This window comes from Nuphar pumila, chromosome 4 (genome assembly GCF_984573655.1).
Source record: "Nuphar pumila chromosome 4, dmNupPumi1.hap1.1, whole genome shotgun sequence".
Classification (NCBI taxonomy): Eukaryota; Viridiplantae; Streptophyta; class Magnoliopsida; order Nymphaeales; family Nymphaeaceae; genus Nuphar; species Nuphar pumila.
The window spans coordinates 92,460,931-92,474,258 of NC_143252.1; positions in this window are offsets into that span (position 1 = coordinate 92,460,931).

Consider the following 13,328-nt stretch of genomic DNA (forward strand, 5'->3'; position numbering starts at 1 on the left):
AGGCTGTCTCACTGAACCGTAGTTCGGGAGAGAGCCTCACAACTGGGCCACTTATTTGGGTTCGCGCCCCCCTACCACATACCTAAGGGCCATAGTTCAAGGTATATCGGTAGGTGCTCAAGGATGTTGGGAAGCCATTACCTTAGAACTGAAGAAATATTTTCATATGCCACGTGCTTCGAGCTTCGGCTTGAGTATATCGACGTACCTTGATTGGAATCAGATGATATAAATCTTAGAGTTAGGATTAAGGTCCTATCAGCCATTTCAAATATTGTATATAGAGTCGAACTTAGGGGGTATTGTTTGTACATCCTTGTTTGTATATTTGTGATTGTCTGATATTTTATATCTTCCTTATATTTTCCAAAACCCTGGGTATATATTTCAAAATTTTCTTTTTTGTTTCTAAAAACCCAAATGTATTTTCCTTTCTCTTCCTCTAGATTTCTTCAAAATTCTTCTGATCCTGCCTGCAAGTTCTTCAAATTTTTTAAATCTTTACCATTTATTCTCAAATTTTATCTTTTTCTCTTATTTTTCTTCTGACTTTATATTCTTGTTTATATTTTCATAAATAAAATCTCTTTTCATCAAGATATATCCTTTTCAAAATAAACATTTTTCTTCATGTTTTAGTTGGTTACTCCCCCTCGTAGAGTAAACAATGCAATTGTCACAAATTTTGTAACGACTCAATCCCTAGTAATGGGATACAATTTTTTAGATTTCAACCTAAATCCTTCCTCTTGTCAAAACTTCTCCAAAAGTTTCTTTGGTCTAAAAAACTCCACTTTCCTCTGCACAGAGAGTGCTGATATTTAAAATGGTTCAGACCAGAGATAGAAAAGAAACAGTTCCTCAACACAGCAACAATGAGGCAGAAGGGATGAGCTCTCCTAAATCAGTCAGGGGACAGGGTCAGAATAGGAAAGATGACATCGACCCCGCTATGTATGATATGTTCCAAAAGATGATGGCAAGAATGATGTCGGAGCAAGCCGAGGCCAAGCTGAAAGAGGCAGTTCCTAAAAGCAAGATGAGGAAGAAGCCTGTAAAGAAGCAAGTCAGAATCATCAGAAAGAAGGTACAACCAGACACCAATTCTGAAGAATCAGAGTCAGTCGAGGAAGAGTCAGAAGAGGAAGAGCAAATTGTCTATAAACAGAATCCTCCGAGGCAGTTCGTAAAAATAGATGTAGAAGAGCCTGAATCTGTCAACAAGCCTAAATCTGGGACTCCAGCAGAGGACCCGATGAGCAAGCAGATGAAGGAGATGAATCGAGCAATTAAAGACATTCAAGCCAAGGATAAGGGCAAGCAGACCTACACCAACGAGGATTTTTACGATGGTCTAGATAGTGATGATAACCTGGAGAACCTTCCTCGTAAATTTCTCAAGTTTGATGGAACTGGCAACCCTAAAGCCCACTTAGCCACATTTTATGTAGAGTGCAGCCATTTTAGAAAAGACAACAAAGCGTTGTTTATTTGCTTTTCCCGCAGTCTGGAGGGTGTAGCAGCCAGATGGTATGCTGACCACGTAAATCCTATCAAACTACGAGAGTTCGATAAGGTAGTAAATTTGTTCATCGAGCGCTTCTTATTCAACACTAAAGCCTCACCTACATTAAATCATCTTTACAACTTGAAGCAAGGAGAGACTGAAAGAGCAGGTGATTTCATTCACAGGTGGAGAAGCACCTGTAATAAGATGAAGGTACCAATTCTAGAGAAGCACACATTGCAGGTGATCCTCAACAATTTCTCTCAGCCAATAAGGAGCCTCATCACCACTTCTCGGTGAAATCCTTCATCAAGTTGATTGAGCGAGCTGAATGGCTCAAAGCAGGGATAGAAAGCGGGCTTTACGAGGGCACGCCTCTGGTCAAGAATATCCAAGACCAGAAGAAAAAGGCGCAATTCGCTCATTCAGTTGAGGCCTTATGCAATAATCTTGGCAGCTGCAGCAAAGGAAACAAGAACAACAGTGACAGTGGTCCGAGAGTAGATCAGGGCAAGGGGCAGAAGGGGAGAGCCTATAAGAACAATGACAAACCGCTTCCAATTGGCCTTCAGCAAAATGGTGATCTTCAAGAGAAGCCCAAGTATATCAAGTGGGAGAAAGATCGAGTCTTCACCCTGTTATCCCAAAGTTTAGAAGTAATTATGGATTACCTTTTAAAGCATGGGATGATTAAACTCCCTAAAATCGCAGATCCTCCTGTAATCTTGGGAAAATTCAAGGACCAATTCTGCAAATACCACAGGGCAATGGGGCATGATACAGAGAACTGCTTCATCCTCAAACATATGATACAAGACTGCATTGACAGAAGTGAGCTGATAGAGGACGAGGAAGAAGGACAGCCAGCAGTCTTGACAGAGCTATTTCCGGGTCACTCCAAAAATTGAGGATGCCCAAGTTCTTCTGCACTGTCGTTTTCTTTTGTTAGTCGTCTTGTAGGGGCAAGTCAGCCCAAGTCTTTTATGAATCTTTTTTTCTTTTAAAGTTGTAAATATTCAGTCTTGTTATCGAACCTTTGCTTATCAATAAAATGTCGATGTTCTTTTTATCTTTTTTACTTCCCTCCTTTGCCATACTGGGGCATTTAAATTCCTATTCTTTTCAGAATGCGGGACAATCCTGACATCATTCATGAGAGAAATGATATTACCTATGAGGGATTTTCAAAAATCATGAAATTTTAAAAAGTCTTCGTTATGACCAAAGAGTTCAAATATTCTTTGGTCCAACCTTTGTCAAAAATTAACCCTCGTGTTGATCATGTTTTCAAAAATAGGTTTTCGAACCATTGCATTGAAAAATCAACCCTCGTGTTGATCATGTTTTCCAAAATAGGTTTTTGAACCATTGCATTGAACGATCAACCCTTGTGTTGGTCTTATCTTCCAAAAATAGGTCTCAAATCTTGTGTTGATCATATTTTCCAAAAGTGGTTTTTCAAACCGCCACATTTAAAAGATCAACCCTTGCGTTGATCTTATCTTCCAAAATGGGTTATAAATCATTATATTCAAAGATCAACCCTTGCGTTGATCTTATCTTCCAAAATGGGTTATAAATCATCATATTCAAAGATCAATCCTTGCATTAGTCTTATCTTCCAAAAAGGGGTTTTAAATCATTATATTCAAAGATCAACCCCTGTGTTGGTCTTATCTTCAAAGATTGGTTTTTAAACATTATCTTCAAAGATCAACCCTTGTATTGACCTTATTATCAATTTCGAACTGTTATTTTTAGAAATCAGATCTATTGTTGATCTTATTCTTCAAAAATAGGTTTTCAAAACCATTGCCTTCAAAAATTAACCCTCATGATGATCTCTCATGTTTGATTTAAAGGATCAGATCTCGCGCTGATCATTCTTCTTGTGGTGGATTTTCTTCCCCCAAAATGATTTCTCATTTATCTTTTAAATAAACATTTTCCTTTCAAAATCCCATATGCAGGCAGGATCAGAAAAACTCCTTTTTCTCAAATCTTATAAATCTTCAGTTAATTTTGATATCTTTATCAGTTTCATTCATTTTATTCATATTTTTATCAAGTTTACGTCAATTTTATCAAGTTTTATCAAATTTTCCTCAATTCTATTAAATTTTATCAAATCTCTTTCCCTTTCAGGTTAAGGGACAAACCTGAAGTTTCCGCCTCAGGTTAAGGGATAAACCTGACCCTCGTTGTCCGAGGTGTACCCTTTCAGGTAAAGGGATAAACCTGACCCTCGTTGTCCGAGGTGTTCCCATTCAGGATAAGGGATAATCCTGAGACCCCACGTAGGAGCAATAATGCTACCTATGAGGATTCTTTTATAAATACAAGTTTCGTCAACCTCTATTGATTTTCTAAATTTATATCAATTTCTCTTCATTTATTTCCCTTAAATTCTATTCTTGTTTCCATTCAGGATAAGGGATAATCCTGAAACCCCTCGTAGGAGCAATGATGCTACCTATGAGAATTCTTTTCCAAATTTTCTCGATTTTGTAAATGTCTATTAATTTCTCTTTATTAATTTTCTCCCAAAAATTTTATTCTTTCACACTACCCTTTTAGGTTAAGGGATAAACCTGACCCTCGTTGTCCGAGGTGTTACCCTTTCAGGTTAAGGGATAAACCTGACCCTCGTTGTCCGAGGTGTTTCCCTTTCAGGTTAAGGGATAAACCTGACCAACGTTATCCGAAGTGTTTTTCCGCTCAGGTTAAGGGATAAACCTGACCCTCGTTGTCCGAGGTGTTCCCATTCAGGATAAGGGAAAATCCTGACACCCCTCGTAGGAGCAATAACACTACCTATGAGGATTCTTTTGTATATACAAGTTTTGTCAACCTTTATTGATTTTCTAAATTTATATCAATTTCTCTTCATTTAATTTCCTTCAATTCTATTCTTTTTCCCATTCAGGATAAGGGATAATCCTGAAACCCCTCGTAGGAGCAATAACGCTACCTATGAGGATTCTTTTATAAATACAAGTTTTGTCAATCTTTATTGATTTTCTAGATTTATATCAATTTCCCTTCATTAAATCTCTTTAATTTCTATTCTTTTTCCCATTCAGGATAAGGGATAATCCTGAAACTCCTCGTACGAGCAATAACGCTACCTATGAGGATTCTTTTGTAAATACAAGTTTCGTCAACCTTTATTGATTTTCTAAATTTATATCAATTTCTCTTCATTTATTTTCGTTAAATTCTATTCTTTTTTCCCATTCAGGATAAGGGATAATCCTAAGACCTCTCGTAGGGGCAACAATGCTACCTACGAGAATTCTTTTTGCAAATACAAGTTTTATCGATCTTTATTGATTTCTGAATTTATATCAATTTCTCTTTAAATTCTATTCTTTTCCCATTCAGGATAAGGGATAATCCTGAAACCTCTCGTAGGGGCAACCATGCTACCTGTGAGAATTCTTTTTACAAAAATAAATCAATTTCCTCAAATGTTCTACATTTTTTTCAAAGTTCTATATTCTTCTGTCTTCTCAAAGTTTATTCTTTCTATATTCTCCTTCAGGATAAGGGTTTAATCCTGAAAATTGGACTGCATATCTGGTCCATCTAAATCATAGATCATAAATTCTAAATCTTGTCATATCCCTTCTAAATTCAAGTTTCAAAGTTATCTCGTCACAAAATCTTCTATTTCCCCTTCAGGTTAAGGGATAAACCTGAATCATTCTTTACCTAAATTCTCATCAAATGTCTATTCCACTTCGCCTTCAGGATAAGGGATAATCCTGAAACCCCGGCAATCATTCCTGCTTCAATCTCTAAATATCTTAAGAATGTTGGTCTCCTTCCCGACTCTTAGTTGGAAAAACCCGGTGCTCGCACTGGTTATTTTGCTAAAGTTTTTAAATCTAAAGATCAAGTTCAGTCCTCGTACTGGTTGTCTTTCAAAAGTTTCAAACTTAAATCAGGTCATTAAATGAAAAGTCCCAGCTACTTCGTTGGTCGTTAAATGATTAAATGAAAAGTCTCAGCTACTTCGCTGGTCGTTAAATGATTAAATGAAAAGTCCCAGCTACTTCGCTGGTCGTTAAATGTTTAAATGGAAAGTCCCAGCTACTTCACTGGTCGTTAAATGATTAAATGAAAAGTCCCAGCTACTTCGCTGGTCGTTAAATGATTAAATGAAAAGTCCCAGCTACTTCGCTGGTCGTTAAATGATTAAATGAAAAGTCCCAGCTACTTCACTGGTCGTTAAATGATTAAATGAAATGTCCCAGCTACTTCGCTGGTCGTTAAATGAAATGTCCCAGCTACTTCACTGGTCGTTAAATGAAAGGTTCCAGTTTTTACTGGTCATTAAATGAAAGGTTCCAGCTACTTTGCTGGTCGTTAAATGAAATGTCCCAGCTACTTCGTTGGTCGTTAAATGAAATGTCCCAGCTACTTCGCTGGTCGTTAAATGAAATGTCCCAGTTTTCACTGGTCGTTAAATGAAATGTCCCAGCTACTTCGCTGGTTGTTAAATGAAAGGTCCCAGTTTTACTGACCGTTAAATGAAGGGTTTCCAACTCCTTCGCTGGTCGTTAAATGAAAGGTCCCAGTTTTACTGGTCAGAATGTCTAAAATCATAAATGCAACTCAAGGTTGCATCAAAATCTATATTGAGTGATTATTTCACAAAGAATTCATGAAAACTTTGCCAATTTGCTAAAAATATTTGTTGATTCCAATATTCTTACTACACAAAAAGAATCACCTCAAATTACCTTTAGTATTCTTTCCAAAAAGGTGAAACTTTTTGCGAAAAAGAGGTAAAATTCAAATCTTTTCCCTGTTGATCAACCAAAAGGATGAGAGAAATATCCTCGGTATGATTGGCGAAAGAAATATTCGATGACGTTGAAAAGCCAGAAGCGAATTGATATTGATCATGGCTATGACGCATGTTTAAAGATTATTTTCTGACAATCAGACATTGGAAATATTCTAAGCTACAAAAAGAATCCACTTAATCCATATCTTCTCATTCTAAAGCTGCAATCAAATATCTGCAAATAGAATATCTCAATTATCGTCAAGATGAAGGAGAATAGGCGAGCAGACCCCCGGGGCCAAAGAAGATTTGGATCATCTATCGAGATGAAGGAGTTTGTGAAGGATCCTTCCAGGGAAAGTTCAGATCATCATCGAGATGAAGGCAAGCGTGATGAACCTACCGACAAACCCTAAAAGATATTTGATTTCTGCTATCATCTAAAGACCTTTTTGAGTCAGTATCATTAATATAATTCCTAAGATAAATGAAGCATCGGGACATCTCCAAGATGAAGGAGTTTGTGACGTACCCTTCCCCCAAAAAAGAGAGAAAAGTCAGGACATCTCCAAAATGAAGGATGATGTAAAAAGCCCGAAAAAGTTCAATGACTCAAAAAAAGTGCAAAAAAAGATCATCGTGGGAAAATACCCAGATATCAAACTGCCAAAATTGCCAGAAATCATCTTTTCTTATGCGAAATTCTTTTATCAATATCTTCTCACTACTTACTTTTATGAAATTGAGAATATATCTTCTCTTCTCATATCAAGGAAATGGATAGCTTCCTTGAAGAAAATCATCACCGTTAAAATTTTGAATTTGACTCTTAAAACCGAGAAGTTAACCTTGTTGGAGGAAATACTCTAGGTAAAAGAGGGAATATCTTTTGCACATACGTGCACGTTTTCAAGCGTTGAAGTCAACCATAAATTTATCTTATTGGCAAAATTTTCTAGATATTCTAAGAATAAAATAAATATTCAATATCCATTTTGATGCAACCTAGCGTTGTTTATATCTTCCAGAAGAGTTACCCCATTCAGTTGAAGTATCTCTCTTGTCCCATCACGGTTTCAAGAAATCCGTATGGTTGTTCCCACTCAGGTTAAGGGTCAAAATCTGTATTTTCCGTGAGAGGTCATTAAATTCAAAAGCTATTTCAGTCTCATCCATGCGACGCCCAAGATCAGCCCTTTTTCAAATCTTTTGGGAACCTCATTTCCTCCTTTCGCAAACCCCTTTCGGATTTGTTCGTCCAAACTTTGAAGGTCCCATCATGGTCTCTTCACTCAAGGATTCTGTATGGTCGTCCCCTTCAGGGTAAGGGTTAATCCTAAACCTTGCCTATCGAGGTATCTTCCTTTTTCAGGTTTCGGTTAAACCTACATCTCGTTCCAATAAGTTTCCCTCGTTTCGACGAGGTGTTTTCTTCCAGTCCCATCGTGGTTGTTCCCATCGAGGAATCCATGCTTTGTATATCCATCCAGGACAAGATCCTACTTAAGCTTCATCTCATGAGGCATTTTCCAAAAATGTCCCATCAAGGTCATCATATATTCCTTTCCCTATTCAGGTTATTTTGAGATATCTTCGTCCCATCCAGATTAAGGGCTAAACCTGACTCGTTCCGAAAAGTTGATCTTGTCTCACCCACAAGACTCGATCAAAATTCTTATCTCTTATCATTTCGGGATCCTCAAAGTCCCATCACGATTTCCTCACTTTTGTTATCTAGTCATATCTTTTTCGAGGATTTTGTCTCTCCCAAGCCATTCAGGATAAGGTTTTATGCCTGAAAATCATGTCTTTTCAAAATAATTCTTCCACACCAAGTTCAGATCTGTTGACTGGGGCATTTTCAAAATTTGGAGTGTTATCTTTGCCACTAAGCTCGGCTTTTCAACCGGCTTAGTAGCAAAGAGGGGCATCTGTGAACACCCTAAAATTTTCAAAATCTTTTAAATATTCCCTTTTTGTCCCTAATATCATTTTCTGAGTAATTGAGTCACTTTTTAATCTAATTTCCAGTTCATTTCTCAAGTTTTACTGAAATTAAATTCATTTTATATTTTTGACTTGATTTCGGATACGGATCCATTGTGCAGATCCAAATCTAAGTCTTGTTGTCCAACTTTTAAATTTAAAATTACAGAAAATACCCAAAATAGTTTTTTTAATAGCTCGAACAGTCCCTCCTGGCTTATTTCTTCTTCCCCTTTTCTTCATTCCTCCTGCTCTTCCTCTTCGAAAAAAGGGGAGGGGATCTCCACAGTATGAAGAGAGGAAAGGCTTCCTCTTCTTCTTCAGGACATCCGCAACACTACGGGGCGTCATAATTCCATTTGGAATTGAATATCAACAAACCAAGTTTTTGAAGAACCAAGCTGTATTCAGAGAGAGAGCCTCCCTCTCTTTTCAATCCCTACAAGACTGAGGTAAATCAATCATCCCTCCTCTCTTTCATGAATTATTCACAAATTCTTTTGATTTTCACGGATTTTAACATATGATTTTTTTTTTCTGTCTTCATTTTTATAATCTGTTATACGTAATTCTTCATTCGCATTTTCTTTGATTTCTAGTGTTTACTTCCATGGATTTCCGATTTTGTTGAACCACTTTCCTTATATGTTGATGATCAATGATGCCTCGCAATGGCATCGCTGATTCGTCTGATTTCGATTTCATTTTCACATTCATTTTACTCTTTTCCTTTTTCTTCTGGTTTTACTTTTAACTTTCTCAGTTTTGCCTCATTGACGCACCTGCTGTAGCGTTGGATTGCCTATGGCATCACCAGCCTATACATTGGTATATCAATGGAGTTTTTACTCCAACATCTCTTCCCCCTTTGCTCGATTTGAAGTTTTGGGTTATTTATGCTCTAATTGAACATATATGCCTTTCATTGGGATTTTTTTTTATGCTCCTGGTCATAGTATTTCCTTCTTTTCTCTCATCATTGATTCCCTGTTTACAATTTCCTTCGGTTTCGTTTTCTTATTTTCATTATTATTATTATTTTTTTTCTATTCTTTTCTTATTATTTCATTTGTCCTTTTGCATCTTCACATCGAATGATATTTCCTTTCTCTTTCAGTCTACCATTTCATTTTAATTCCATTTATCGAGCTTTGTTATATTGACTGTTATATGTTTGAGTATCTATACGAATGATCTTTTATTTCAGCATTCCAATTTAGTTACCTGTAATGTCCATTTGGATGCTGCTGGGATTTATATTTTCTCCTCTTCAATAATGCATTTCCTTCTCATAGTATCATTTTTTGCATTTTTTTTTTAGTATCTACCTACGTCTGATCTTTTGCCTTCAATCATTTTTTTTTTGGATCCCCTGTTTTGTTTCATGTACTGCCCCATGGTGAATTAACGTTAGGGTCCATGTATCTTCTTCTTTATATATCACATCAACCTCTGTTATTATTTGCAATTTTGTAACTTTTCTTTTTATGTTAATTTTGAATGGATGTTATCAAACCTCTAGCAGCAATCCCACAACAATACCTCCCATCATCGTTTTCATCTTCTGAGGAGGCATCACCCATTTCTATTTGATTTCTTGATTTAAAATTGTTGTCATTTTGTTTTCAATGTATGCCTGTATCATCTCTCTTTACTTTATTTATATCTTGTAAATCTCGTTTCCATCATGATTGTGCCAAGCATACATGCCTCTGATAAAGATTCATTTGTAAAAGGAGAGTGGAGGATCCTTGGATGCCTTCAAGAAACAGGGAATTAGGGTCTTCCCCCTTTTTCTCTTTTACAGTAGTGTATGATACTGTGATCATCGCAAAATTTTTCCTCTCGTAATATTTTCTCTCTTCCTTCTCTCTTCCTTCTCTCTTCCTTTCCATTCTTTATTTCCCCCTTTTGAAGGGAGAAAGTAAAAGACAGAAAGAAAGAGAGAAGAGAAAAGAAAAGAAAAGAAGAGAAGAGGAACTCTTTTGCGGGGTCTCACTTGACCTTAATTTTGAAAATGAAAAATAACTCGCCTCCGTTTTTTAAAACATTTGCGGGAAAACTGGGAGACGGGATCCGCTCGTCGGTACGAGGTTCGACCGTTCCTGGCGCCTTTACCAGGGGTAAACAAACCAAGGGTCAAATTTATGCCTTTTGCTTTGCTAAGAAATTATCCAAGAATTTATCCTAAGTCTAGATGCACAAAGAATCATGCTTGTGCAAATGCAAGGATGTATGCTCCTTTTAAAATGATTTAAAAAATTCTCAAGTGTTTCTGAGATGAATCAGATAATGGAGTGAAGAAATGATTTCTAACTTTAGAACTTAAGATTTAAAGTTCTAAGTTTTTAGAATAATCAGAGCTTAGGAAAACAAATTTGGATCTTGAAATAAATGATTTTGAAACTGAGATAAAAAGAGAAGAAAGGAAATTTCAAAGTCATAAATGGATTTTGAATTTAGAAGTTTTGAACTTGGATGGCTATTTGGAATGGAATTGAATTCTAATTTTGAAGCATTGAAATCAAACTAAAATGTAGGAGATCTAAATAGAATTTTTTTTGAGGAATAGAATTGATTTGAAAGTTGGAATTTCAAGATGAAATCCGAATCCAAGATCTGGATTCTGAATAAAGTTCAAAGTTGAATTTTTGGATTTAGGATTCGAAATGGGAACTTGATTTGAAATCTGGAAATGAAATGGATTTGGTTCTAAGAATTGGAATCAAGATGAAATTTGGATCCAAAATTTTGAATGGAATTGGATTCAAGATTTGGAATCCAAGATGAAATTTGGATCTGAAGTCTAAGATCCAAGATAGAATTGGATTCTGGACCCTAAGATGGAATTGGATCTGAAGTCTGAAATCCAAAGTAGAATGGGATTCTGGATCCTAAATGAAATTTGGATCTGTAATCTGAGATCCAAAGTAGAATTGGTTTTGGATCCTAAGGTGGATTTGGATCTCAAGTCTGAGATCCAAAGCAGAATTAGGTTCTAGATCCTAAGATGGATTTGGATCTGAAATTTGAGATAAAAAATGAAGTCGGATTCTAGATCCTAAATAAAATTTGGATCTGTAATCTGAGATCCGAGGTGGAATTGGAATCTGGATCCTAGAATGGATTTGGATCTGAAATCTGAAATCCAAAGTGAAGTTGGATTCTGGATCCTAAATGAAATTTGGATCTTTAATCTGAGATCCAAGGTGGAATTGGATTTATACTTGGAAATCTGTATCCAAGATTAGGATCTAAACTTTGGATTTTGGAATTTTAAAATTGATTTGAGAATGAATTTCAAAGTCAAATTGGACTTTGAACTTGAATTTGGAATTTATAGAATGAATCAAGTTGAATTTTAAACTTTGAATTTGATTTCAAAGTTTTGGAAATGAGATAGAATTGAAATAGGAATTTGAAGAAGAGATATTCACAATCACTTGGATTTTAAAAGAAATTTTTGAAAATATGATGCAATTCTATCTTAAATGATGAAATGAATTTAAAGATTTTGAATTTTGAATTTGAAAAGCTATTCCATTCTTTAAATGAATTAAAAAATGAGGTTGAAGACATAATACATCCCTGACTATGGTCATTGAATATATTATGTAATAACTTCATTTAAATTCAAGTGAAGAATAAAATACATTTTGGTGCTTTTATAGAATTTAAAATAAAATTAACTCTCAATATACTCTGACTATGGCCATTGGTATATATATTGAATTAATTTTAAATTAAATTATGATAAAAGGGAAAAATATTTAAAGAAAATATGATGATTTTGAAAAAGGATCCAGTGTTATTTTGTAAAAGATAAAAACACTAAGTCTTGTTTACATCCTGACTATGGCCATTGATGTAAATCATCAACTTAGGATTAATTACCTCTTACGAAATGGTGCACGTGCCATTCGTGTTTCACCATTGTGAAAACTTGAGAAATAAAGGCAAATAATGAAACAAATGACATTTTATATGCTTATCTATTCTAATCTTAATACAGGAAATGGAGATTTTTCATTAATATATAGCTATTTGTAATTACAAGATTTCTAATCTCAGAAAGAAGATAATCTTACATATTTCCTGAAAGCAAGGTTAGTACCAAATATGGAACATGGAAAAGAAACCAAGAGGTTATGTTGAAAAATTGTAATATGATGATTTATGAAAAAGGAAAGGAAAATGTATATACAGTGATTATACCAATGAGCACAAGCATTTCATATACTAAAAGGATGCACATGCCTATTGAGAAGCCTGCATGACAGTTCATGAATTGTCAAAGAGTTGATGCGGTTTGTAATCTGTCACAAGTAATCATGACCCATCACGCAGATATTGTACATTGACAAGATATAAGATGCACATGAAAGTGCTATGCATATATGGACAGAAGGCTAAGTAAAGGATTGTGAAGGGTGCAAAATGTGCAGCTGTGTGTGGAATAAACTGAAGGTTATGACAAAGGTAGCAACATGTGTAAATGTAATATACCTAGGTGATTTTACATAGGTGTATAAATGCAGCGAATGGTGCATTGGTGATGCTGCAATGCTGTAAACGAATGAAGAGTGAAAATATGCTTAAATGCATGATGTGCTGTAAGTGAGTGAAGAGTGTCAATATGATATGATGTAAGCATATCAATTGATATGCTACGGCAGGTGTTATAGAAGTTGAGAAGTAATTTACAGATATTAAAATGATTAGTCATGAAATGGATGCAAGAGTGTGTGTACCTGCTATGGGAGCCGCAGGTGTTACCTGTAATGAAGACCATAGAGGGTCAGTGATAAACTAAAGTGGCAGGTAACCATAGCAGTTAAGTAAAAAAAAATGAAGGTATTGCAGATATAGAATATAAAGATGCTGGTAGTGGAGGGTAGGCTGACTAGGCTTCACCTGATATGATAAATGTGCTGAGTGTAGTGAAGTGCAGGAGTGATATGCAATGTTGTCGTGCAGGATCTGTGCACCTTGGTGGCATGCTGCTATAATAGTAACATGTGTGGGTTGTGGAGGTTAAAA